Genomic DNA, 25,077 nt, shown 5'->3' with positions numbered 1-25,077 from the left:
AGTAATGACCTTTGAGACAGGGGCTTGAAGGCTGTTTTATTAAAAGCACTGGCTCTTGACTTGGGCCAGCAGACATTTAGTGACTGATTAGACACAGGGCATAGTTTAACATCTCTCCCTTTATCTTGCATCTGTCTACTTTGCTACCAGAACCTTTGGGTCAGATTCCTACTCAGCTACATGTTGACCTTTAAGTGGTGTTCTTCAAAAATAGGGCCCCAGCTAGGCGCGGCGGCTCACGCCTGTAATCCTAACTACGCAGGAGGCTGAGATCTGAGGATCGCTGTTCAAAGCTGGCCCAGGCACTAAATATCTTGAGACTCTTATAGCCAATTAACCACCAGAAAACTGGAAGTGGTGCCGTGGCTCAAGAGGTAGGGTGGTAGCTTGGAGCTGAAGAGCTCGGGGACAGCGCCCAGTCTCAGAGTTCAAGCCCCGCAACTGACAACAAAACAAAACAAAACAAAACAGGGACCCTGCCAATTCTAAGGCTCACATCACAATCAATAGATTCCCAACCATCTCCTCCCCGCCCCCCAACACCATGCTACCCCTGAAGAAGGGCTCCTTTCTGACCTAACTCCATCTTGCCTTTCTGACTTGTTCTCTCTCAAGTCAGTCTTTCCCCAGTCACCTCAAATCCCAGGAACAACGGTCTGATTAATGGACATTTGAGACAGGATCAAGTCTGTTTTCTGAGGCAGCAACAATTTTCTCAGGTGGAGCCTAAGATCCTGACCAACCAGACCGTGTTGACTGCCCATACGTCTTGCCCCTTCCTACTTCTTTCCCCCTCCCTTTCTCATTCTATATAGCATCTTAGCGCTATTGTCAGTACCCAGCAGACAGGGCTAATAGCCCTGTTCTTTCCTGGCATGGCCATTCTTTGATCAGCTCCGTCCCTGATTCACCACCATCACTTTTATTTGGTCTTCAGGGATGGGTGGCCAGGCTTGGTTTGTTGGGATGTCCCCCTGTTCCTAGTCGTGCTTCTGGTCCAAGAGTCTGCTAACAAGATTTTAAATCAGATCATACCTCTCAACCCACAGTGCACACACTGGCATGCAGTGCAAGCATCATCAGGAGTCTTTGTGATAAGGAAGAGCTGGCCATGCCTTGGTTGTAAAAGATTGTCCCTTACCTTTCCTTTTTGCTTCACGGAGTATTGGCCAGTACAGATGTCTTAATTAAAGGCTATGGTCGTTAGTGATCACTCAGTATTCTCCTGTCCCCTCCCAGTGTCCCTTGAAGTGAGGCTGTGACCAGGTTTGGCTCTTGGGTGGGAGCAGGAGTTCTGTGGGCCACCACCCACCTTGACTGTATAAGCATTCTTGCCAATTCTCCAGGTCTCCTGTCCCTGACTCATGACCTGGTGGTCTCAGAAGAGCAGGCTGCCTTGCCTGGTTGGAGGTGAGAGACTGAAAGGTGGATACTGGGTCTCAGGAACTTCATCTTGTCCTTGTCCCTGAGTCTTTGGAGATGTTGGGGACTTTTCACCCAGTTCAGAAAACCCTACAGGTGAAATAGGCCATTCTTTGAATTGCTGATGTTGTGTAGCTCCAGGAAAGTCTTGCTCCAGGGAATTCTCATGCTAAGCCTCTGATTGTTCCAGATAGCTCGCTTTGCTTCTGTAAACAGGCTTTTGATAAGTTTAGCTCACCTGATTTTTGCCTTTATAGCCTTAAGCTAGCTGCATTTGGGGCTGTAGGTCTGGGATGTGAGCTTCCCTGCAGTTGCTGGCTTTCTAAAACCTCTCAAAATGTAGCTTCTGTGTCTTTTGATGGAATTCCCATATAACAAAACTACCCTTTATCATGAGTGCCTATTGCAACATAGCTCAGTGTAGGCTGACAAATTCAGGTGCTTTGAAATTGGTCAAGGGTTGTATCCAAAAAGACAGAAAAGCAAAACAAATCTTTGGTGTGTTCTTGCTACCTGCTTTACAGAGAACCACATGAGCAAGATATGAACTAGACAGAGGTTGTGAGCTAACTTGAAATGGGTATATTCCCTACAATGTTCTGGTCTTGAGACCTGTTTTGGACTAAACGCATGTTCATGGCAAGAGGAAATTGAAAGTATGGAAGTCAGGGAGTGTGAGACAAGGTGAGTTACCCTTAATGGCTGCACTCTCCAAAGCCTCCAGGTGGCTCAGTCTCCCCTTAGAACACCTCTGTTCCTAGCCTTGGGGCTTGAAAAGCTGGAGACCTGAGCACAACAGTCTGAAAACTGCTCCAGGCATTGAGTGTCCCAGTCCAGGTGTAACTCCCTCTTGTTGACTGATTTCTAGAAAGGTGAGCAGGATCAGTTCATAACCAGAACAAATCCAACCTAAGGCTGAGCGTGCAGGCATGCAGGGGAGAGTGGAGTCAGGACTCCTGCCTGCATGACTTTCTACCATGGAGTCGTGGAGTCCTCCAGGGCCCTTCGTGGAGCAGTGTCTCCCTTTCTCTTATTTCTCTCTGACCTCGCGGCAGCACTGTGGTCTTTCAGGTTCTGCAGACCAAACAACCCTTGTTTTATCCCTACTAAGCAACTCTCAGTGTAACCTGGGGCAACATGTCTTCTCCTCCTAGGAAAGCAGGGGGCGTGGAAGGAAGGGAGATGTCCTTGGCTGCTGTCTCTTGAGGGAAGTGCCCTGCTGGTTTCAAAGGAAGAGAAGGAGAAAGAAGAGGAGCCAAGGAGGAAAAAGGCTGGAAGAAAGGACAGGAGAAAGGAAGGGAGGGAGGGAGGGAGGGAGGAAAGCAGACAGGCAAGAGGCGGGCAACTAGGAAGTGGTGACTCAGCTCTTCTTTGAGCTGATTCTGGCTATTTTTTCTGGAAGCTAGATAGGATAAAAGATAAAAGATTTGTGGAAGGTTTAGAGCCTCTTGCCCAGGATGCCTCTCTGTCGTCTTTCTCTTTCTCACCACCTCTGAGCTCAAACTCAGAGCTTAACTGTTGTTTTTTGTTTGTTTGTTTTTTGTTTTTGGCTAGTCCTGACAGAGCTCAGGGCCTGAGCACTGTCCTTGGACTTTCTCAAGGCTAGCACTCTACCACTTGAGCCTCAGTACCACTTGCGGCTTTTTTTCTATGTGTGTGGTACCAAGCAATGGAACCTGGGTCTTCGTGCATGCTAGGCAAGCACTCTACCACTAGGCCAAACTCCCGGCCCCAGAGCTTAACTTTTTAAATCAAGACTAGTGCTCTACTATTTGAGCTATACATCCACTCCACTTCTGGCTTTTTGTGCTAGATAGTTGGAGATAAGAGTCTCTCAGATGGATCTGCCTGGGTTGGCTTTGAACCAGGATCCTCAGACCTCAGTCTCTGGAGTAGCTAGGATGACAGGCGTGAGCCATGGTGTTTCTTCTTAGAGTTCTTCTGCAGGTTCTAAAATTCCAGGGTTGGTTTCCACACAATGTTAGCACAAACACACTTGCACATAGAGAGACAGGAGGATGCCCCAGCTCGCTGGGCTGGCTCGCAGATAACAGTGAGTCACCAGCCCTCCTGTGCTGTCACATGACACCCCCTCCCCATCTGCACCAGGAGCCCCTCCTCGTTCAGTCATGACCTGCAGAATAGGTCACAGTGGAAACCCCACAGTTCTTCAAATTTCAGGGCATAGGGGCCCCACAGCAGCCCACAAATAAGGAAGCCTGCAAGTTACTCCAAGAGCTGTAGCAGTTGGCAGTCCACAACTAGTTATTAAAACTCAAAATATAACTTGGGGGTGAGAACTAGAAAATACTCTTTTATTTATCTGTTCTTTCTTTCCTGCTGGGAGATGTTATCATAAACATACACGGGGTATTTTGTTTTTAATAAATCCCAGGCTGGAAGTTTGGCCTAGAGGTAGAGTGCTTGCCTAGCATCATGAAGACCCGGGTTTGATTCCTCAGTACCATATACATAGAAAAAAGCCAGAAGTGGTGCTGTAGCTAAAGTGGTAGAGCTCTAGCCTTGAGAAAGCCCAAGGACATCGCTCAGGCCCTGAGTTCAAGCCCAGAACTGGCAAAAAAAAAAAATCCCTGTGAATGGGTCTAAAGCAGGATAATTATTTCTGTTTAGGGAAGAAAGCTTCAAGTTTAGAGCTGTAATGGGGCTGAAGGCATTGGGATTGAATTTCTTATCATGGAACTGAAACTCCACTCTGTGTTGTAGAACCATGGAGTAAATAAAGTTTCATCTCATCCTGTCTCATAAAAAAATATACTGCATTTAAATTGTGCTTTCAAGATCCAAAGCACTTAATGTGCTTCCTACCAACGCTTTGGGTTGATCAAAAAAGCCACAGATAATAGTGCTCTTTTCATTGTGGAAGACACAGAGGCCCCCAAATTGAGTGGCTTCCTTGCTCTAAGAGTGCCAGAATCAACATATGAATTAAATGCCTTATTTATTATCTTCCAGCCCAGGGATTTTTTATTTTTTGGTGACATGGGGTTTGAACTCAGGGTCACTTGCTTGGTAGACAGGAGCGCGATCACTTGAGTCCCATTCCTAGTCCTTTTTCATTTTAGGTATTTTTAGGATAGGGTCTCAAATTATTGTCCTAGGCTGGCTAGGACCTCAGTTTTCCTACCTGTGTGTCTCTCATGCAGCTGAGATCAGAGGAGGGACACTTTGTCCATCTCTTATGACTAAAGAGGAATTGAACGTTTTGTCCAGGTTGCCCTTGAGCTATCTTTCCTTTGTCTATTTCCCAGGTTGCTGGGATTATAGGAATGAGTCACTATGGCTTGTTCAATCTAAGAATATACAGCCTCTTCCACCTGTTTCAGTAAAAGCAAGCCTGCTTTGGTATATAATATATGTTAGAATCTTCTCTCTAAGACTTGGTCTAAAATACTGTGTTTTATGCCCACTGTCCCTTTGCGGTATCGCAACAGAGCCTGTTGTAGTTTCAAGCCCTGTGCAGTCTTTGGAAAGGCTGAAGGTTACAGAGGATTGCATGGAGAAGATTCTAAACCCACAGTGTCTGGTGCAAAGGACATGAACCTTGGTAAAATTCCAGGTCTCAGGGTGGGAACAACCTGTATGAACAGCATATCAGGACCTTGATATCCTGGAGAGTCTCCTTGCAGCCCATATCCTACTGCAAGATCTACTCATCCAGCTCAAACATGTTCCTCTACAACCAAGACTTCTACCCACCTTCAACTCACTGACACATCAATCAATTCTTTGCACATTTTCCTGTTTTGCAGCTAGGGCCTCGTGCATGTGCCTGGAACCGGCCTGAGGTCAAGGACCTCCTACCCCTATCTCTTGAGTAGCTGAAGTTAAAGGTATGCACAAGCATACCTAGTTTTAACCTCCTTTTAGTCAATTAATTGGACATATTGTACTTTAGGGACAGATTTATGAGGTGGATATTTTACATTGCTGCTCACATCCTGGTGATTTTAAATCCTGATTTTCTTTTTTTTTCCATATAACTTTTATTGTAATTAATAGAAGGGTTACATTACATTCGCCAGATGGAAGGTGCATTACTTCACATACATTGATACCTTTTCTCATGTCTTGGTCCCCATTTCCCTCCCCCCACCCCCAAAATCCTGATTTTCTTAAAGAAACAGCCTAGGACAACAATTTGAGACCCTATCCTAAAAATACCTAAAATGAAAAAGGACTAGGAAAGTGGCTCAAGTGATGGCGCTCCTGTCTACCAAGCAAGTGACCCTGAGTTCAAACCCCATTTCACCAAAAAATAAAAATCCCTGGGCTGGAAGATAATAAATAAGGCATTTAATTCATATGCTGTTGCCTTTCCATAAATAAGCTGTCTCAGTTGACCTGGTACAGAGGTATTCTTCTATTTTGAAAGAACAGATTCCTTCTGAGAACTGATTGGCCTTACGTTTTATCTTGGCTGTTTTTTTTTTTTTTTTCTCCCAGAAACATGATGTGTGTGAGAAATGGTCCAAGTTAAACATCCAACAAACAAGCATTGGGTTGAAGGGGGACATGAAGACAAAATAGAGATGACAACATAAAGCACATACGAGTTTCCAAATGGTTGCATATCATACTAGGCTGCGCAGCACGTCCTCAAGTTCAAGTCCACTAAAACTTAGACATTTTGGCCATATTTGAAAGTAGGCCTGTTACAGGTGGGACCAAGTTGAAGAAGGGTTGCACTGTATTACCTGTCACCTAAGTGAGCCCAACCTAACGATCATTCTTAGGAAGAGGGCGATTCAGACACAGGCACAGACATAATGGAAAGAGGATGATGTGACAGCTGCAGCAATATGAAGACACAGACACAAGTCCAAGAATATCAGGGCATGCCAGCAAGCCTGGACACTGGAAGAGGCATGGAAGGGTCTTCCTGCAAGCCAGCAGTGAGAGCAGGGCCTGCTGGCTGACACCACAATTTTGGACTCTGACCCCTCAAGACTGTAACAGGATGAATTGTTGTTAAGCCATTCCATTTATGGTAATTTTTTAACAGCATCCATAGGAAAGTAGTAAATCAAGTCCCCTTCCTTGTTAAAAATATGAACTTGCTAAGGGGATAGTTTGAAAAGGAATCTGTAGTTGCTCCTAATGGGAAAATATGCTTTGATATATTTATGGAGCTTGTATATTCTTTTAACTGTATGGTCCCTGCCTTCGTAAATGCTTAGCTTGATTTTTATGGCAGAGTTATTTATCTACTTGTCTCTTCTTACTTGTCTTGGAATCTTGAAGGCCTAGCCAAGGGTCTAAGAATTTATTCTTAAAAAGTATTTGTTGAGTGAACAAAGAACTCATAAGAATGCAGGCCTTTTCTTGTGTTCTTCTCTATTCCTTCCTCTTCTCTCTTCTCTTCTCCTTCTTTATATCTTTCTTGATAAAATCTGTATTGGCCATAAACTTGAGATTTTCCTGCTTTTGTTTCCTAAATGCAGGAATTCTGGCTATGCACTATTGTGCCATTTCGCTTTCCTTCTTCTTCTGTTTTTCCTTTATAAATCAAGGACCATTTAAGCATGATTTTAATCATTCCTAGATCTGAATCGGACAGATAGCTTTAATATTGACTGATTTTTTTGAGGGGAAGACCAGGAGTTACGGCGCTCAGCTTTTGTAAGTCTGCAGTGTCCAGACCCTAACGAAGTCTACACATTTCCTCAGTAGTTGTTGATATGAAATTCTTTAGGCCAGGTTTCCACAGACGGGAGGTAAAAACTCCAGGCTGAAGGCTGAAGTAACTTATTTTTCTTCTGAGCTCCACCAGCACGCCTTTAGACACAGAGGTTTAAAGACTGGTTGTGACTTGGGGTGTGGCCTCAGGGTGCCGGGACTCATACACCATTGTCATCTGTGTTCAGTCATTCCAGTCTACACCCTCTTATTCTAGGGTAGAGTGCTGGATAGGACAAGCCTAGGTATACTCTGTTAGCATGTCCTCTTCCATTTAGGGTTTGACAGTCTCTGTCCTAGGCTCTCAGCATGGATCTCCTGCGTCCCATCCCTGCATAGGGCAGTGCCCTCCGCCCAGATCTGAACTCCACAAAGAGAAGAGAACTCTCCCTGGAACTCCCACTGGTTCCTCCAGGAGCAATCCTCAGTCCGAACTCCTGCACTCTGCCCTGACTCCATGCTGGCGCTGTCTTCAGTGCTCGTCTGTGCACACAGAGTACCTCCCTCTTGGGATGGTAGGTGGATGCCCTGAATAGAGACAGGTGCCATTTCTCCCTCTCCCGAGGAGAAGGTGGTCTTTACAGCCCTGGCTGTATGTGACTGAGTCTGTGTGGTCTTCTGGGATGGGTGTTTTCACACCCTTGCACCATACTTATACTTGACTGAGTCTGGTTCTGATCTAGTCACATGAAATTAAAAAATAAAATTTTGCTTTTTTTTCTTTTTAACAAAGTTGAAATTTGATATAAAGAAAACAGTACTTTTCTAGAAAAGAAAAGAAAACATCTGTAACAAGACAACGAAGAAATCTGGCAGTAACTGGTAGGCCTGCCTTAAAAAGGAAGGGAAGATGATAGTTCTATTTAAGCCCCTATTTTTTTTTCATATGACCCATGAAAGTAACAAACTTTATTTTTTTTAAAGAAAGAGCCAAAATCAAGCAACTCTTCCTCCATCACCTTGCTTTGGAGTGTTTGTGGGGAGACTTCCCTGCGGCTGGGGTGCTCTGGGAGACAACTCCACTGCCAGCCAGGAGCTTCTGCTTTCTCTGTTTATTGCTTGACTTCTAAAGCAAGTTTGTATTACTTTTGTGATCAGGAAAAGCAATAAAGAGAAATTATTTCCTTAGGGTAAAAATGTTGGGATGGAATAAGAATCCTGTAGAAAGCAATTTCTGCAGTCTTCTGACGCTTTGGGTCAGCCAGCGTCTGTTACTGGGGGTGGCTGAGAAAGTTTCCTGAGAGGACACAAGAGTGATCCAGGAGCGGAAGGAATGGAAACCGATCTTCCCCTCTCTTTCCCTCCAATGGGAAGCCAGCCTGGCACTAATCAGGGTGAGCATACTGGAAGCCTACTTAGTCCTTTGGAAAGCCAGCCAGAGGGGCTTGGGCCAAGGGACTGGGAAAGAGACTAAACACCCGGTGTGATCACTGATCCTGAAGAACTTGGCCTCAGGGGTGCTTACATGCTAAGTCATACTACTGTCCAGAAAAATAAATAACTCCATCTCATCCATGGGTCATGAAGATCAGAAATGGTCATCTATTTTCCCAGCTCCGACTGCTGTTAATTGTAGGCTTGGGACTCACACCCCAGTCTGTCTGAACCCAAAGACTGGGTGGGGTCTTTCTCTGTGATTGTCCTCTCAGAAGGAGAAAGGGGGTCTGGTGGGGGGAGAACATCTGATAAAAGAGAGAGGAGCACTGTTGCAGAGTGACAGCAAGCCTTTTTGTCATTAATCAGTAACAGTTCTAAACCTCAGACTGTTGGATGAACTGTTTTCTGTTTATGATACTGAAGATTGAATACAGGCTCGCGTCCTTGTTCTATTACTTGAGCCAGGCCTCCACAAATCCTTTTGCTTTCAGTTTGCCTTTTTAGGTAGCACCCATTGCTAACTTTTGCCCATGCTGCTGGAACTATAATCCTTCTACCTTCATCTTCAGAGTGGCTGGGGTGACAGGCATGCACAGCACATAGAGATGTATTCTGTGTAGGTATGAGAGGGTTGGAATAATAAATCACCAGAATTAAGAAACACTGACAACTGTAGCCAGTTAAAATATAACATTTGAATGACTTCTGTCCTTCTTAGAAAAGAAGACATTTTCCTTTCCCACTGCTTTTAGTGGGCTCAGGAGTTGAATTAGTGGCAAGCGTCTGGTGTCAGCCTACCCACCCCCGTGTGGAAGGCTGGCTTGCCTGTCCGTAGCCCCGCCCAAGATCTGAGGACTGCGGGTGGCTTTGGGAATGTAGCTAATGCTGGGGAAAGCTGAGGCTTCAGTGGTGGGAAGATCAAGTATTGAACCTCCAGGCATGCATGCTGACAAGCAGGATAGAGATCTGAGGGTTCAGGAGCTCAGCACAGGGTCAGGCTCACAGTCAGTAAACAAAGTCAGGGAGAGTGCCATAGTCAACTTAGCATGCCCACAAACTTCCTGTGTAGACTGCTTCATGATCTCTACTGAGCCAGGCTGGGAAAATACAAGAAAAGCCATTTCTAGCATTTTTCATACAGGGTTTCTGATGTTTGCCTGAGGCTGGCCTCAGAACTAGCTCACAGAAGTCGCCTCCAGCACAGCTGAGGATACAGAGGTGAATCTCCAAATCAACTTGCTTGTTGAGTCCAGTTGGCTTTACACTGTGATCCTGCCCTGTCTGTAGTCTCAACTTCCCAAGTAGTTAGGATTACAGACACGAGCCACCACGCTCTGCAGTTCTAGTGATTACTAATCTGAGGGCCTCCTAAAGTGGCTTCATTATTCTGCCCCTGCCTTGTTTCTTTCTTCTCTGGTTCCTTGCTGCTGGCTGCTGCTACCTGGGAGACCACTCAGCTTCTTGACTGAGTTTTTTTTTCTTTTTAAATAAATCAGTAAGAAATATCTGGAGTGCTGTCTCCAGATGCTTTCCAAACCTGAGGGTTCTTGATTGCCATGAATAGAACTGAGCTGAAAACAGGTGGGGAGCAGGGCCTTCCCCTATTCTGAGCCACACTGCCCTGGGCCATGTGTCATGTGATTGTCACACAATGGGGCCACAATGTCACATGAACCATCACTGCCCTAGGCTACATTGTCACATGGACTGCCATCATGTCATGTGGACTGCCACAGAGAACTTGGTCCCCAGCCAGTCAGCCCACTGAGCATGTCATCTTGGACTTCACCAGCATCAAGGAAGCCTGGTCTGGTGGTGAGAGATCTCAGACATCAAATGTGGGAAGTTTCACCTTCTATTTCCATCCAGAATCGGGGGAATGAGGCTGAGATGGAGAAGGAGGACGGGAGACAGGCCAGTGGACCCCTAAGCCCTTTCAATGGCCTCGAACTCTGCTGTGTCCTCTTGTTGCGTCCTCTTGCTGAATGAAATACCAGAATGATTTTCCCACAAATTCTCTCTTTTGTGTAAGCTAACAAAGGTAATAATTTTAGCAAGGCCACTTATATGTAGAAATAAAGACTTGAAATGTAATAAAAAAAAGTTAATAAGAAAGATGTCAGTTAAGGTTGGAGGATTCTTTGGCAATAGAACAGGGAGGCTTTCACAGATGAGAAGGAGAATACATTATCAGTAAGGGGTGAACGCAGAGGCCTTGTGGACTAGAAGCTGGGCCCCTGCCTGCCCCTCCGTAGCAGCTGGGCGGTGGGGAATCAGTTCACGAGAGAATCTGAACTTCTCCAGTGGACACTATGCTGTTCTCTCACATGACCTGTCTCTTGTCTCCTCCCCAGTTTTCAACTCACGCATAGGAGCTTCCAGTCTTAAAACCCATAAACTGGAGGTAAGAAAGCTCATGCCGAAGGATTTCCCTCAGTGTCCTTCAGATGGCCTTGCTTCTGGGACTTTCCCCCAAAGGAGAAAAGTTTCCCACAGGAGGAAGGCTGGCGAGATGGAGTGGGGGGACTTGTGTATGAGGTGATGGTTCAGAGTCTTGCTAGGTGTAAATGAAGGAGGCAACCTCTCAGAGCTGGGGAAAAGAGAATGCATTAAACTCCCCAGCGAAAAATCAAATAGTTCATTGGACAGAGGCTCTGATGGACTTCAGGTATGGAGAGCTTGGGGAAGACGTTAATCAGAGCTTTTGCGCTGGGGACAGTTCCCCAGGTAATGGGGATCACTGTCCAAAAGTTTACAGCTGTCTCTGATCCCTAACCCAAGGGTCTGCAAATTCTTTTTCAAAGAGCAGGGTTTCCCCACTTACTGATTCTTTGTGCCATTCCCCAGCAGATGACTGCTGCTCCCTGGTGAGAAAGATGCCAAGGAGCACTTGGCTTGGTGGAGGGGCAGCTTGGGGGTAAGAATGTGGCATGCTACGTCGTGTGTAGATCTGGCTGAAGGACAGGGGCGAGGGGTGCTGCTGAAGTGATTTGCTTCAACCTTGAAAGACAGCAAGCTGGTCAGCAAGGCCATCTGGGGAAGATAGTCGCTTTGGCCACGAAGTCCACGGTACTCAAAGACCTGGTTCTTTTCATGAGCCAGGGGCATGTACACTTTGATCTCCTCCTTCCCCAAAGGCACCTGGCAATAATAACTACTAGACCAACACAGTGATGTTTGTTGAATTTCTTCTTACCGTCTGGAAGTTAGCCCAATCGAAAGACATACTTGAAGCCACCTGGTAGTATAGTATGTATTTACAGAAAACAAACATACGGTGTGATATATACATATCTATACACACGTGTATGTAGATAGATATAGATATCTATAGAGATAATGTAGATATGGCATGACTCTATCTCTGTATTTCTGGGGTTTTTTGTGTGCTAGTAGTAGGGCTTGAACTCAGGGCCTGGGCATTGTTCTTAGAGCCTTTTCACTCAAGGCTGGCGTCCTATCACTTGGGCCACACCTCTACTTCTGGCTCTCTGGTGGTTAATTGAAGATAAGAGTCTCACAGACTTCCTTGGCCTGGGCTGTCTTGGAACCACGATCCTTGGATCTCAGCCTCCTGAGTAGTTAGAATGGTAGTGTGAGCCATGGATGCCTCGCTCTGTATTTCCATGTTTTGTCTGTATCTAAAGTCATGGATTACTAAAGTTGACAGGTGGCAGAGGGCACCCTTTACCTCATAGATTTGAACACTGCACTTCATTTTGAGCAAGGAAAACAATCATGTGCAGGACGTAGCTTGAAAGTCGATGCAGTGGACTCAGGGAAGCATTGGTAGTGGAGTGGGTCTGGAAGGCTGCTTGCTCCTAGCCTTTGTTTCCCCAGTGGGATCTGTGCCTTACCCTTCTGTGCCTGCTCTGTGCCCCACGACAAACCCTAGAATTTCATCACCTGGGCCCTTTTCCCTTTGGTGAGTGGTTGGGTTTGGCCAGTGGAGGCACTGAGAGCAGGCAGGAGAGAGAGGCTGGAGGGTTCTTTCCAGCTATGTCCTCTTCAACCCGCTGTCTGGACGATGGCTGGGACCCTCAGGACAGCAGCCCCTCCCCACGGTGGATCACAATTCCCCCTTATATTTTTTTCCTTTGGCCCTAAGTAGATTAATTGCTTATTAAGGATAATTTCTGTGTGATCCCCTAGCTTGTCCCTCTCTAGAGTGTCTTCATTTAGACTCTTGCTAGGTCCTGATGGATATCCTGGCTGTCTCGAATCCCATTTTTTTTTATTTTTCTTTCTGTCGTGTGTGTGTGTGTGTGTGTGTGTGTGTGTGTGTGTGTATGTAGACATGTCCTGCAAACACATATGGAATGAATTAATGAATGTATTCACACTATAGTCAGTGTCTGCAGAAAAAAATTAGACGTAGCCAAATAGGGAGTGCTGCGTAATGTTTGTACAAAATGCACGCACATTTTGCTAAAGTTGGAAAACAATGTGGAAGTCTTAGCTCTGAAGTGTTCTAAGAAACTATAAGGACTGTTCCTAGAAAAGGACTGTGATCTACCAGTAAGGCTCATTTGAGCTCTGAGCCCTAAAGCGCAGAGCAGGCGGTGTGTGTGTGTGTGTGTGAAGCAGATTGGAAGTTGCCTGCTGAGTATGGCTAACCACAAGCCGCAGTGGAGAGAGCGAGAGAGGGTCCTCCAGTGCCACTTCCTCATCTGACAGAAGAGCGGCACCTCCGTGAGCTGTGTGCACGTGGCTTCCCTTCACTTCCTCAAGCACAAGCTCCGATGTGGCAGACGGGCTGCAGAGGAGGTGACGCCCCGGATCTCAAATGGGAAGATGACTCCGGGCTGCCCAGCTGACCCCAGTGGGACCCTAAGGTTCTTACTAGGGGGAGATGGAAGACTGGAGTGATTCCAAGAAGGGTCTATGGGTCCAGGAAGGCAGCCATGATCTTGCTGGAGCCTGGATCTGGGACCTTGAACTTCAGGACTAGAAGAAAGCACATTGTGTTGTTTAAAGTTGACTTTGTGGCAATTTATTACAGCAATGCTGTGGAAAGATTGGGACCCCTCCCTCAGATCCATGTACCCCAAATCCCCTCTTCCCACCCTCACTCCAGTGTGAGTTTATTTGGAGGTAAACTTAGAAAGTACTTAGGGTTAAATGGAGCCATGAAGCGGAGGCCTTGGCCCCATGGGACTGGCGGGTTTTTTGTTTGTTTGTTTGTTTGTTTGTTTTTTATAAGCAGAGGCCCCTGCGAAGCCTCTCTGCATGCTGAGGGGAAGGCCTTGGAGGGGACCAGGTGATAAGGAAAGAAACTCTCATGGCTGGGCTGTCTGTCGCCCAGACCTTGTGGCTTCCACAGCTATGAGGAATGGGTTCCTGTTATTTCAGCACCAAACGGTGACACTCTGCAATGGTACACTGGGCCACTGGGGACCAACACAGCCTCCAGGAGCGTCCCCAGCGCTGGTGCCTTTCCGTGATGTGGTTTGCCTGGCTGGAGGTGGACTGACTGCAAAGCAGGGCCTTTCTTTTGGGGATACTCACACCACCCTGGAAGAAAGGCAGCGGGTCACTGTGTGGCCACAGCCCCAGAGTATCCAGAGGGCACAAGGGAACTTCACGATGGAAATGAAATGCCTCTTCTTGGAGCTGCCAGGACAGATGACATACCCCACAAAGACATTTTTGAGGCCTAGAGCTGTGTAATGCACAACCAGAATGGAGCCTCGTCTCCCAGGGAGACAGAAGCCTTTTCTTCTGCAGGCTGATGCCTTCATTAAGCATTCCGCACTGCAGGCAGCATTGGGGTGGCCCCTCTTCCGCCCAGGCCTAGGACAATGCTGGGAAAGCTGAGGGGGGAGCAGCCCCTGAGCCAGATCTAGAAAGAGACCCAGTGAGAGTCCTGATTGTCACGCTGGGCATGCAGAGTCCAGGCTGGACTCAATGCCCTTTGTGTGCAGGAATCGGACAGGTGGGCACTAGTGTCCATTCATATTCCCCCAAGGGAGAGGTGGAGAGGGGACACAGCTGCTAATGCCAGACAACGAGTAGGCAGGTGAACCCCAGGTCAGCAAACCAGATGCCAGGAGGATCCCCAGCTCAGCATCCATCAGAGCGCAAGCAGAATTCTCGGGAGTCTGACAGCTCAGGGGCTGTTTCTCCCGCTGTAGAAGCAAGTTAGTGTTCACTCGTAGGGTTTCATGGGACCAAACTGTGTAACATACCTGGACTGAGTAAACATGGTTAAAAGGAATACAGGGAATCCATAAATAAGCATTTCCCCCAGGTCTGCTATGGGCCACGTGAGAGACCTTAAGAGCAACTGATGGGATGTCATGAGAGTTTACAAAACCATTTTCTTTTGTCATCCCTACAGCCTCACCGGTGTGTAGTGCAGTCAGTCACATGATAGACAAAATCCTGGCGATACAAGTGGTTTGGGTAGTTTGCCCTCTCACTCCAAGCACTGGTGTGTCCTTGACCTCTAAGGGCAGTGAGCCTTTCTGAGGTCAACACTTGGTCATCTCTATTGTAGGTCAGCACTGGATCTAGCTGGGAAGTCTCTCCTTTCACAGAACTCAACTTGGTCTCTGCCCAGCAAACATGTGACCCGTTCCTTTTCAGGAAGTACCACTGCTGACAGCCCACCAGGCCTGGCTGCTCTCAACACCCCTCTCCCCTCCCTCCAAGCTGTAGCACCTTTGAGATGGTTCAGTGGCACCAAAATTCACAAAGCTCTTCCTGTGGCCAGACTGGATATGCTCTCTGCATCTCCCCTGCACAAATCCCACACTGGGCAGCCCGCACAGCCAGGTAACCAACCCTGGCCGTGGACTCCAGCCACAGCTGTGCAGCCACACCGTTGGCCACCTCAAAGGACAGATGCTAATGTTTCCTGCCTTGGGCGACCCTTAGAGTTTGCTGCTTGTGGCTTCTCTCTGCAAGTGCTAGGGTGCAGGTCTCAGCACAGTGCCTCTGTACAGCTGGCCTTCCACAGAGGCAGGTGGCAAAGGATTCAGCAGCTCAGACTAATAAGCCCAGTGCATCCTGGTCACTGGGACAAGGATCGTTTGACAGAAGGACACGGCAGACAGGGTCAGCAGAGGATGTGGCAGGCACTGGACACAACCCAGCATGTACATTCCAGGAGCCCAGAGCCTCATGCAGGGGAGGCACGAGCAGCTGCCATCATCGGGAACCATCATGGCGTCCCCAGGTATGTGGGTAGGGCTGGCCTCTGGAGAAGGTTATATTCTCTCACGGGGTCTGTGGTTGCCTTCACTGCAGCTCTCCTGCTCACTGTCACCTTGTTCACTGGACACTGCAGAGTGGGGGGGCCAGAGCTCAGGTGGGGTGCGGTGCTCCATGAGAAGAAGTCTGGTCCTGACTCCTGCTCCCAGCACAAACCAGGCTGACCCTCATCTGTAAGATATGACCATATGGTGGCTGCTTGGACCACTGAGGGTTGCAGAGAAGCAGAACCCACAGGATACCCTGGGTGTTTGTTTGCTCAGTGTCCCTATGTGTTCACAGGAGATAAAGTCTGGACCAGCAGCCACCAAAACTCGCCATGCCCTTTATATAAAATGATATAAAATGTTGGTTTTGCATAACCAGCACATTCCTCCTGCATGTTTTACATCATCTTCCAGTGATTTGTCATACTGTACCATTGGGCACACAGCATGTAAATAGTTGTTATCCTGCTTTGCTTAGGGAATGATGACAAGAAGAAGATCTGCACATGTTCAATGCAGATGTAATTCCTCCAATTTCTGACCTGCATTTCCTTGAATTGGTGAATGTGGATCCCATGAATACAAAAAGGGCTGACAGGATGCACACACAGAACAAATGCAAGTGATGGATTCTCGTGATTATGGAATCTGACAAGTGTCAAGACGTGCAGTTGGCAACTGGGGTCCCGAGAAAGCTTACAGTATAGTCCTAGACTAATGGCCAACCATTCTGAAACGGCTCACCTTCACTTTTATTCCATATTCTTCTCTTCACCTTTCCCAAAGCTCAGTATACATTGTTTCATTTAAAAATGGATTTATATACATGTATCCACATGAAAAGAGTCTCTTGTGATTTACACATACTTGTCATTACTCTCTGTCTGTTGGTTCTCATTCAGTCTTTGGTTTGGGAGTTTGTGCTCACAGCTAGGTGGAGACTTTTCTTTTTTCCGCCAGTCCGAGGCTTGAGCTCAGGGCCTGAGCACTGTCCTTGGACTTTCTCAAGGCCAGAGCTCTACCACTTGAGCCTCAGCACCACTTCCAGCTTTTTTCTATGTATGTGGTACCGAGGAATCGAACCTGAGTCTTCATGCATGCTAGGCAAGCACTTTAACCACTAGGCCAAACTCCCGGCCCCAAAGGTGGAGACTCTTCTATCACTGGAACTTTGTAGATTTTTACAGCCCTTATCCCACACAGCTGGCTTCCGGTTCTCTCTGTTGAGGATGAGGTTACAATGACCATCTTTGCATACATCTCAGTCTGCAGTTTGTTCTTTCTTTCTTTCTTTCTTTCTTTCTTTCTTTCTTTCTTTCTTTCTTTCTTTCTTTCGTGGATTATGGGGCTTGAACTTGGTCTGAAGTCTGTCCCTGAGCCTTCAGCTCAAGGCTACCCCCTTACCCCTGGGCCTGGGCCCTGTCCCTGAGCTCTGTAGCTCAAGGCTACTGCCCTACCCCTGAGCCAAGCCTTACTTCCCGTTTTCTAGAGGATAATTGGAGATAAGAGTCTCAGGTCCTTTTGTGCCCAGGCTGGCTTTGAACCTTGATTCTCAGATCTCAGCCTCCAAGTAGCTAGGATTACAGGCGTGAGCCACTACACCTGGCTCAGTCTACAGTTTTCTCAAGATATAGAACTGAACATTGCATTGTTGCATTATAGTGCATATGCATTTTTATTATAACATCTTCCATTTTATTATATATACATATATATTAAAAACTTTCCAAAATAAATGGATTCATTTATCTGTATATTATTTTTGTTTTGTACTGGTACTGGAGCTTGAACTCAGTATCTCATCTCCTTGCCAGGATTTTTTTTTGGCTGAAACTCTACCAGTTGGGCACTAACCTCATTTCTGGCTTTTTATGTATGTATGTATGTATGTATGTATGTATGTATGTATGTATTTATTTATTTATTTTGCTGGTTCGTTGGGGATAAGAGTCTCTCAGATTTGTCTGGCTTCTAATCATGATTCTCAAATCTTGGCCCCTTGAGTAGCTAGGAGCCACTGGAGCCCAGAGTTCCTTCACTTTTTATTTTTTGCCAGTCATGGGGCTTGAACTGCCAGCACTGTCCTTGGGCTTTCCTCAAGACAGCTCTCTACCACTTGAGCCACAGCACCCCACTTCTGGACTTTTCTATGTACGTGGTACCTAGGAATTGAACCTGGCCCTCACTTTTGGTTTTTGAGGAAAAAATATCCTGCTTCCTGAAAAAGAATAATGCAGACCAGACCTTCTACATACCTTTTTTTTTTTGAACCAGTTCTCCATTTGTCAATAAATCATGAAGAATCTTTTCTTTCTTTCTTTCTTTCTTTCTTTTTTTCTTTCTTTCTTTCTTTCTTTCTTGTTTTTCTTTGAAGCATGCTATATCTGTCTCTTTCTCTCTCTCGCCACACACATGAAATGATTGTTATTATTGTATATACTTTTGAGAATAAGTTAGTAATATTATCATCTTTCATCTCTGAATGCTTTGGTGCATATATCCCAAGAACAAGGTTATTTTCTTACCCATGCAGAGTACAGATCATTTTCGGGGTACTTCACATACACAGCCTGCAATTATCTAATGCACAGTCCCCGTTCATGTTCTATCCGCTGTCCCAATAATGTCCTTAATTGCGATCTATTTGTGTGATTCAGGCTCCAGTTCAGGGTCACTCCTGGTGAATGGTCTCATCTGGAGCTGCTACCGTCCTCTCTGTGTTTCATGACCTGGGGGTGCACAGCTAGCAGCCTTGAGTTCAGGTCATCTGAGCATGCTCACTGCTGCAGTCAGGAGACACACTGACTGGGCTTGCAGGCTGGTGTCAGTCATGGCTGTGTGCCCAGTGCCTTGCTCACACCGAGGAATCTCTAACAGTTGCGTGGCTATGGCATGACACCCTGTAGATGTCACAGAAGCATGCCTCCCTCCCCCGACTGGCTTTTAGGTGGCTCATAGTAGATTATTATTTTTTTGCCAGTCCTCGGCCTTGAACTCAGGGCCTGAGCACTGTCCTTGGACTTTCTCAAGACTAGAGCTCTACCACTTGAGCCACAGCACCATTTCTGGCTTTTTCTGTATGTGGTACCGAGGAATCGGTACCTGGGTCTTTGTGCATGCTAGGCGAGCACTCCACCACTAGGCCAAACTCCTGGTCCTCATTTGGCTAATGACAGAAATGCGGCAATGAATGTGACCCGGAGTCTGTCAATGTTAGGACGGGAGCGAATGTGGTCAAGGAAGTAAAAGAGCAGAAGGAAGGCAGGATGGGCGGGCTTGAACTTTCAGCAGTATGAGCCCAGGGAAGGACGGCTGGCTTCCCCGGGAGCAGCATGGGGTGGGAGCCACCCAGGGACTTCGGTAGAGACTGGAAGGCAGAAGGCCTCCCTAGAGGAAGGGCAGGAGGGAGGGAGGACACAGGCCAGAGGAGACAGAGCAGTGTGCTAGGATGAAAATAAGGGGAATAATTTAAAATGTCCAGAAGTGCTGATTGGATGCACAGCGTAGATGCAGCTAAAAAAATGCGTATTGTAAAAAAGTACAGGTTGCGTCTTCTTGTTGAAATGATAAATCCAGAGTGAAACAGGAAATAGGGTTGAACCAACTTCTAACAATGTAGGAAAACAAAATAGCTACAAATAGACTTAAGAAATGCCTACCACCTTCATGAAGAGAGCAATGGAACCTTCCTGAGAAATAGAAATGGGATTAATATTAATCTATGAGCATAGACATCATATTAATTTAACATAGTCCCAGTAAAAATACTCATGTTTGAGTGTTCCCCAAATGGAAAAGGAGCCATGTGGTCTTGGGTAACAGTGGGCAACTTCTGAAAGGAATCAGGAGTGTTTGTAATGAGGAAATCAGGATGACTGAACTATAACTTGAGTTGTTTTTTTTTTTTCATCTGGTACTGTGTTTTGAACTCAAAACTTCATGTCCTTTCTGGGCTTCTTGTTCATGGCTGGCACTCTGCCACTTGAGCCATGATTCTAGTTTATCTATCATTCTTTCTCTCTTTCTACACACACACAATAATAGGACTTGGGCTGGAACTCAGGGCTTGTGGTCTTGTTCAGGTTGTTTGCTCATGGCGAGTGCTTTACCACTTGAGTCATGTCTCCAGTCTGGTTTTTTGCTGGTTGTTTGAAGATGGAATCTTTTGAACTTTTCTGCCCGGGCTGACTTTGAATCAGAATCCTGTAGGTCTTGGCCTCCTGAATAGCTAGGAATATAGACATGTGCTAGAGTTAGGGCTATGGAAGTCAGACTGGGCTGTAGACCGTGAACAGAGGCCATTCCTACTGAGAAGCATGAATATGCTTTGTGGTGTGTGTGTGTGTGTGTGTGTGTGTGTGTGTGTGTGTGTGTGTGTGTGTGTGTGTGTGTAAGTATATTGTTCAACTGTACCATTCTGGGCTGAGCTGAATCTATTAACCATGATTCACATTGTGAGAATGAAAAACTACAGTTCATTGGGAAGAGTCGGTGAGAACAGCCAGGAAGCCCTGCAAATGATGGCTTTAGGCCTTAGCAATGCATTTCTCAAGATCCTGAAGATGTAAAAGGCCAGCAAACATGCAGAGCCCAGAGGTAGGTTTCCAAGGCTGCGGCCTGCAGCCCGATGGAGCCCACTCAGCCGTGCAGCACCAGGAGGGCCCTGGGCTTTTCTGGGAGTAGACAGGTTGGGTGGGAGGGGGGACGATGTGGGGCGGAGGCTGGGTGGGGAGGGGATAGAGGTAGGGGTAGAGGCTATGGCCAGTGGAACCCCAGGAAGGACCAGCCCTATGGCTTCGTTAGTGGGTGGTGGCTGGTGAGGTGGGAGAAATAGAAAGGGATGAGCAGCCCTGGAGAGGAAGGAAGAGAACCAGGAAGACAAGGACCGGGAGGGGACAGGGTAAGCAGCCCAAGCCCTGGAGGTGACCACCAGACACCTGGGTGGGTCTGGCAGTCAGCTTGAGGTGGAGGTGCAGATGGTGTCAGGAGAGATAACTACCCGAACAAGGGTTGTGTGGCTCTCCTCCAGGTGGCCTCGGGGAGCTCACTCAGCCGGTCGTCGGGTATACCTCGATGCTGGGTATGACTCGATGCCACGTGCTCTGCCGCACAGCCTTGTGTTGGGAGGCTCACGAAGTCCTGGCCTAGCTGTCTTCTAATTCAGACTTGGCACAATAAAACAGGGTGGAAGGATATGGAGAGACATGAATCTGTTCGCTCCAATCATAAGGGCCTGTGGCCCTGTGCCGGGCATTCTTTGGGATGCTTGGGAGACACGAGGAGCGAGGCATTCAACATGTCTCCTAAAATGTTCAGTCCTTTGTTATTAGGCTTGTTTTGATGAGGATTCTGGAGGCTCAGGACCACAGGGTCATGTCTGCGGGTGATGGCTGTGCCAGTCCTGGGGCTCAAGTGCAGGGCCTGCATGCTATCCCCCCTGAGCTTCTGCTTAAGGCTAACATTCTACCACCAGAGCCATGGCTCCACTTCTGGCTTTTTTGGTAGTTTAATGGAGTCGAGTCTCTCACAGACTTTCCAGCCTGGACTGGCTTCAAACTGATCCTCAGATCTCAACCTCCCAAATATCTAGGATTCCAGGTGTCTGCTTTTGGCACCAGGCCTGATGCTCTTGCTGGCAGTTCAGGGCCCCAGGTGGGAAGGGACAGGGGGGGTATGCATTCCCTCTGTTTTCCCTCTTCTTACAGAGCCACCCGTATTCAATCGGGGGGCCTCCTCCTCTAGCTAATCCTAACGGCTTCTCAAAGGCCCCGCCTCTAAATGCCATCGTTGGAGGGTTTCCATCTCTTAATAACTCATAATTAATGAAGATTAAATCCCAATGTTGAATTTGGAAGGGATTGGATCATGTTCAAACCACAGCACAGAGCTCCCATGATAGTCAGAGCCTGGAGCAAATCTGGCCAATAAGTACCTAGAAGGTGGTAAGTGTCTCAGGGGAAGAGAGTAGATGGGGCAGGGGGACTGGTAGGGGGCAGGTTGCAGTTCTGACAGCAGGAATGGGGCTGGACTCCCAGAAGGTAAGGTGGGGGCAAAGACTAAAAGGGAGGAAGACACCTAGAGGGCATTCACTGGGGAAAGGTAAAGGAAGCGTGAGCAGGGTCTGGGAAAAGGGCTGGTGGAAGGGAAGGCTGCTGTTTCCATGAGGACTGAAGCTGTGTGTTAGACATCTGGAAAGGAGTCTCGGGTTCCTGGAGATGCTCGGCCTGTGGAGCCCTGCCTGGAGTTTCTATGAGGTGATGCACAGTGATGGTTTCCAAACGTTTGCCTGACAGGCTGCAACCTATGTGAGGTGACAGCATTGCTCCAAAATTTCCCTTTTCCATGAGTGCCAAGTAGGAGTTGATGGCTCAGGAACACAGTTTGAGTAATGGAAGTGCTTGGCGTCCTGACATGCAAGGAAAATGGATGAATCGGGGTTGTTTGACTTGGGGTGAAGGGTCGGGGACTAGCTGGTCACAGAAGCCAAGGAGGACAGAGTCCAAGAAGATGGCAGACAGCAGTTGAGCTGGACATTCGATGGACGGAGCTTGTTCTGCTGAATGAAATCAGACACAGATTTTGGTGATTGAGAACTAGAATCAGGAAGAAACTAAGTTTCAGCCAGGAAGGGCAAAAATAGGCTCCTCTGAAGGCTGAGGTGGGAGGAGTAGGGAGGGAGTAGGGGCTGGTTCTCCCTCTCTAATTCCTTCTATCTTCTTAATTGCTTGCTGATTTGAAGGGCAGAGTGGCTTCATTTCTGCAAGAGGGAATGAGGGGTGAAAAAGGTTTCTGTTAAACTGGCTTAGGCAGCTCTTCCTTAACATAATTGCGATTGTTAAGGTGTTAGGAAGGACACTTGCTCACTCATCTGTAAGGTAGGAATGAGATTTTTGAATTTGCAAGATAATTGCTGCCTCTGAGCAACAAGCATTCCAAGGGACAAAAAGTCTGCATGATAAAAATTTTGATGCACTAAAATGGATTGTAAGAGTATATTTAATCAACATTTAATAAGTACTGGTAGGACACAAAATATAGGAAAACAAAGGAGAAACTATTCAATGTGTAAAATGTAAAATATTTAAAAAATGTAACAGTGACAGAATACTGCCAGCCACAGCAGAAAGTATAATATACTAGCAAATTTTACTACATAAAAAGACATTATTACCTTCAAACACAATGTGTACAAAAACTAAGGATAAATAACACATTTCTAAAACCCCCGAAATAATCACATATGTGCAAAATATATGATTATAAAAACTCTAAAATCAGAAAAAAAAACCCATCACTATAAGGAACAAAAGATTAGAAAAATTCTCAGGGACACTAATCAAGATGCATTGCATTCATACACTGCTTTGTTAAGCAGTCTTTTCTTTTGTACAGCTATTTAAATATTTTATCTGTAAGTGTGTGTGTATAGTGTGTATATATGTATATATAAATAGAACATTTCTCAGGTGAAGAAAACATAGTTGCCAATAAATGTGTATAAAGCTGTATCCTCATCAACGTTCTTGGAGATAGTAACGAAAGGAGGATTCTGTTTTTTAGCTTTCAGGTTCATATGGATTAAAGGAATGTTAAAAGCGAGTCTTCTGATCTGGTAGTCGTGTATTTTGGAATGTTCCAGAGGAAAATTACTTTAATTCTTCTGAACGATTGCAGTGGGTTTGGGATGCAGCATTTCAATGTAATAGGACATTGATTTTCTAAATTGCAAGACAGACTAATGATGGCCATAAAAGATGGGAAAATGTTGACGTGGAAGAAAGTGGCTTGGTGCGAGTGAGCAATGTGCTCTTTCTGTCGGCTTCCGCTGGGCTTGGATTGCAGCTGGGGCCACCACCTTCGGCCCCTAGGCAGTGCTAGCCCTCCCCCGCTGAGCTCTTAGGGAACTTCCCTAATCACATTCGTGGGGACCTGTACACCACGTGGAGTAATGATTTATTCATATTCTGGTTATTTGTCCTTGGCAATGAGCTTTTTCCCTGCAGGGATCTCGCTTACTAATTTCTCGTAAGTTCCTTGCCCCACCTCTTTTGCTCTAGCATGGTGCCTAGCCGTGGAGGACGCTCAGTTCATCTGCTGAGGTAAGGAGGGTGGAGGTGGTGTGGTAGTTTTGTGGCAGTGCCAGAAGGCATGGCGTCTAAAGGCCCACAGGCATAGATGGGCAGGTTCACAAGCTTGATCCCGCAGGTGGAAATTAGGTGAGGTGCTTTTGAAAGCAATTTCCAGATTCCTATTACTGTGTGTCTGGAATGGTGTGACCAGACTAGTTCAGGTCCATGAATTGCATCTGGAAGGCCCTGGGTCAAGCAGATGCCATGCAGAGCTGCTGGGAGCAAACGAGCCTACAGGAGGCAGTATCAGGTGCATGGAGAACACAGGCCCAGGAGAGGCCCAGGTGGCTACGGGAGGGCCTGGGGAAGCAGCTGGTGGCATCTGGGCTGGGGCTTGCTGTGCTCTTGCAGTAGGAGGGAAGGACCCATCTGTCCATCCATCCTCGTGGAGCAGCATGAGGCAGGAGGAAACTGGTCTGTCTATCCTCAGGTTTGGAGCTCTGACATTGACACTTCCAAGGTCAAGTCCAAAGGTCACTTGAGTAGAACTGCTGTGTTCTCCTCTCTGCACTCTGCCAGGAGAAGCGGGGTTGTCTCTGCCTAAGGAGATCTTAACTAGCTCTTCATTCGGGTTGGTGTCATCTCTATAGTGACTGAGGCTTACCACCCAGCAGAGACAGGGCCTCAGTGGACACTTGTCCAAGGCCTGTACAGAAAAGGACCTGCGTTGTTGAGGTGAGTGGTGAGGGAGGTAAAGGTGAGGGAGTGTCCTGGGGTAAGGCTGTGCCTCTCATGGAGGTTTGGGAAGCTTTCAACCTTTTGCCAAGCCCATGTCTCTGTGACTGTTGTCCTCAGTGCTGCCTGGGTGTGCAAGATATGGAACTAGATTTCATCCTCCCCTACCTTTTTTCCCCTCGGTTGTGGGACTTGAACTGAGGGCCTGGGTGCTGTCCCTGAGCCTCTTTGTACTCTAGTGCTCTACCACTTTCAGCTCCAGTGCCACTTCTGGTCTTTGAATGGTTAGCTGGAGATAAGAATCTCCTGGGGACTTTGCTGCCCAGGCTGGCTTTGAACTGCAGTCCTCAGAACTCAGCCTCCTGAGTAGCTAGGATTAGGAGTGAACCACTGGTTCTGGTTCATCTTTCTTTTTTGTGTGTGCTGGTACTAGGACTTGAACTCAGGGCCTAGCTATTATCCCTTAGTTTTTTTTTCTCTCAAGTCTAGTGCTTGAGTCCTATCTCCAATTCAGATCTTTTGCTCATTAATTGGAGATAAGAGGCTCATGGACTTTCCTGCCCGGGCTGGCTTTG

Source organism: Megascapheus bottae, chromosome 21 (genome assembly GCF_031878675.1).
Source record: "Megascapheus bottae isolate mThoBot1 chromosome 21, mThoBot2.hap1, whole genome shotgun sequence".
NCBI lineage: Eukaryota > Metazoa > Chordata > Mammalia > Rodentia > Geomyidae > Megascapheus > Megascapheus bottae.
This window is presented reverse-complemented; position numbering follows the sequence as displayed.